Source organism: Rhinopithecus roxellana, chromosome 17 (assembly GCF_007565055.1).
Source record: "Rhinopithecus roxellana isolate Shanxi Qingling chromosome 17, ASM756505v1, whole genome shotgun sequence".
Lineage (NCBI taxonomy): Eukaryota > Metazoa > Chordata > Mammalia > Primates > Cercopithecidae > Rhinopithecus > Rhinopithecus roxellana.
In genome coordinates, this window is record NC_044565.1 from 92,151,690 (window position 1) to 92,155,417 (window position 3,728).

Consider the following 3,728-nt stretch of genomic DNA (forward strand, 5'->3'; position numbering starts at 1 on the left):
TCACACACAGAGCGCCACCCTTCCCTTCTTGGAACAGTTGGCTAACACTGTTGTCGTGGATTCTGCAAAGGTATAATTGGGGAGTCTTGAGGGCTAGCGTGAAAGAAATATCCTCAAATGCAAAATGGAAAGAAGCCTTCTGAGAAACTGCATGGCCATGAGTTGAAAACTCACAGAGTTACCGTTCTCTTAAGTGTATCAGTTTTTAAACACAGTTTTTCTGGAAATCGCATGGTAAGATACTTCATAGCAAATGAACCGTACCTTGACAAGGAAATATCCAGCAGATGAAAACTAGAAAGAAGCTTTGTTAGAAACTTCTGGTGTGTGTGAATTACTCTCAAATAGTTACACTTATGTTTCTGGAGTGTCCATTAACACTTTCTTGGGAACCTGAGAAGGCTCTTGGATCGCTTTGAGGCCTATGCTGATAAAGGAAATATCATCCTTCAAAACGTAAAAGAAGTTTCTGAGAAACTTCTTCTGATCTGGGAGTTTCATCTCACTACTTACAATTTAGACTTCAGGAAGCAATTTTTGCCTAACACGCTTTCGTGGAATCTGGAAAGTGATATTTGGGAGCCCATAGGGGAAAAAGGAATATCCACATAATAACTAGAGAGAAGCTTTCTGAAAGATTGCTTTCTGAGTGTGACTCAGCACACAGAGTTCCACCCGTCCTTCTTGGAACAGTTTCGAACACGGTTGTCGTGGGATTCTGCAAAGTATATTTGGGAGATTCATTGCAGGCTATGGTGAAAAATATATATCCTCAATCAAACTGGAAAGAGAAGCCTTCAGGGAAACTGCATGGCCTATGTTGAATGCAACTCACAGAGTTACACGTTTCTCTTCAGTGATCAGTTGTCTAACTAAGTTTTCTGGAAATCTGCATGTATACGACTACGCAATGAGCTTAGGGTGACAAAAGAAATATCCAAGATGAAAAGAGAAAGAAGCTTTTAGGAACGTTCTTGGGATGTGTGTGAATTCATCGAACAGAGTACACTATGTTTGTGAGCAGTCATTAACACTGTCTTTGAGAACCGAGGAAGGTCTCCTTGGATCGCTTTGAGGCTGCTGCTGAAAGGAAAATTTCTCCGTTCAAAACGGAAGAATCTTTCTGAAAACTTCTTCTGATCTGTGAGTTCATCTCACAGAGTATAACTAGACTTCAGAGCAGTTTTGCTACACTCCTTTCGTGGAATCTGGAAAGTGATATTTGGAGCCCATAGGGCGCAGGTGAAAAAGAAATATCCTCCAAATAACTAGAGAGAAGCTTCGAGAGATGCTTTCTGATTGTACACTCATCACCGAGTTCCACCCTTCCCTCTGAACAGTTTTGCTAACACTGTTGTCGGTATTCTGCAAATTGTATATTTGGAGCATCATTGAGGGCTATTTATAAAAAGGAATATCACATCAATAACTGTGAAGGAGCTTCTGAGAAACTGCATTGCCGATGAGTGAATGCAACTCACAGATTACACGTTTCCTTTTCAGTGATCAGTTGTGGAACACGTTTTCTGGAAGCTGAATTAGATACTTCATAGCGCAATGAACCTACGGTGGACAAAGAAAATATCCACAGATGAAAACTAGAAAGAGCTTTCTTAGAAACTTCTTGGTGATGTGTGAATTCATCTCACAGAGTTACACTTATGTTTCGTGGAGCTACCATTAACACTGTCCTTGGAGAACCGTGAGAAGGCTTCCGTGATCGCTGTGAGGGCCACCTGATAAATGGAAATTTCCCGCGTTCACAAGTGAATAAATGTCTGAGAAACTCTTCTATCTGTCAGTTTCATCTCACAGACTTATAGTCTTGACTCAGGAAGCAGTTTTGCTAACACTCTTTTCGTGATCTGGAAAGTGATATTGGGGAGCCCATAGGGCCCATGGGTGAAAAAGGAAATATCCTCACATAAGAACTGAGAAAGACTTTCTGAGAGATTCTCGGATGTGTGACTCATCACACAAGAGTCTACCCCTTCCCTTCTGGAACAGTTTGCTGAACTGTTCGTGAGATTCGGCAGGAGTATATTGGGAGCTCATTGAGGGCTATGGTGAAAAAAGGATATCTCAGATCAAAAACTGAAAAGAAGCCTTCTGAAACTGCTTGCCATGTGGAAGCGAAACTCACCGAGTTACAGCGTTTCTTCATGATTGTTTGTAACTAAGTTTCTGGAAATCTGCAGGGAATAGCTCTTAGCATGAAGCTTACGGTGACAAAGGAAATATCCAAGATGAAAAATGAGAAAGAAGCTTTCTAGAAACTTCTTGGTGAGTGTGAATTCATCCTCACAGAGTTGTACACTTATGTTTCGTGGAGCGAGTCCATTAAACGTCTTGTGAGGAACCTGAGAAGGGCTTTCCTTGCATCGCTTTTGAGGCCTAATCTGATAAAGGAAATTTATCCGTTCAAAACTGAAAGAAGCTTTCTGAGAAATCTTTCTGATCTGTGAGTTCATCTCAAGACTATAACTAGACTTCAGAAAGCAGTTTGTAACACTTTTTCGTGGAACTGGAAGTGATATTTGGGAGCCCAGGGGCCCAGGGTAAAAAAAGGAAATATCCTCACATACTAGAGAAGAAACTTTCTGAGAGATTGCTTCTGATGTGGGGGGGTGACTTCTAACACGAGAGTTCCCACGTCCTTCTTGGAACAGTTTGCTACACTTTGTCGTGGATTCTCAAAGGTGATATATTAGGGAGCTCAATTGAGTGCATGGTGAAAAAGGAAATTCTCTCAGCAAAAGGTGGAAAGAAGCCTTCTGGGAAACTGCATTGCCATGATGAATGCAACTCACAGAGTTACAACTTCTCCTTCAGGATCAGTTTGCGCTAAACTTTTTCCTTGAATCTAATGGGATACGTCTTTTTGTTTTGGCTTTTTTTTTTTCCTTTTTTGTGGAGAAACGGGGTCTCGCTGTATTACCCAGGGCAGGTCTCGAACTCCTGGGCTCCAAGGCTACCTCCCGCCTCTCCTCCCTGAGAGCTGGATGACAGGCGTGAGCCACCGCGCCCGGCAATGGGAGACTCTTAGTGGCAGTAAACTTAGGGTGGACAAAAAGAATATCCTCAGATGAAACTGAAAGAGCTTTCCCTTAGAACGTGTTGGTTAGGTGGGGAATTCATCATCACAGAGTTACACTTATTTTGCCTGGAACAGTCCGTTAACACTGACTTTGAGGAAACTGAGAAGGGCTACGTTCGCATCGCATTGAGGCCTACGGTGATAAAGGAATATCATCAGTTCAAAAAGAGAAAGAAGCTTTCCGGAGAATCCTCTTTATGATCTGTGAAGTCACCTCACTGAGTTACAAGTAGTCCTCTGAAGGCAAGTTGCTCACGGTCCTTTTTGTTCGAATCTGCAAAGTGATAGTTTGAGCCCAGTGGGCCCAGAGGGAAAAATGAAATATCCTCAGATAATAACTAGAGAAAAGCTTTCTGAGAGATGTTGCTTCAGATGTGTGAATCTATAACACGATTTCCCACACTTCCGTCCTTGGAACAGTTTGCTAACACCGTTTGTCGTGGATTCTGCAAAGTGATATTTTGGGAGCTCAGTGAGGCCATGGTGAAAAAGGAAATAAATTCAGATAAAAAATGGAAGAAGCATTCAGTGAAAATGGACTTCGATGTATGAAGGCAAACTCACAGAGTACAACGGTTCGCTTCAGTGATCAGTTTTGCTAACACACTTTTCTGAAACTGCAATGGGAATA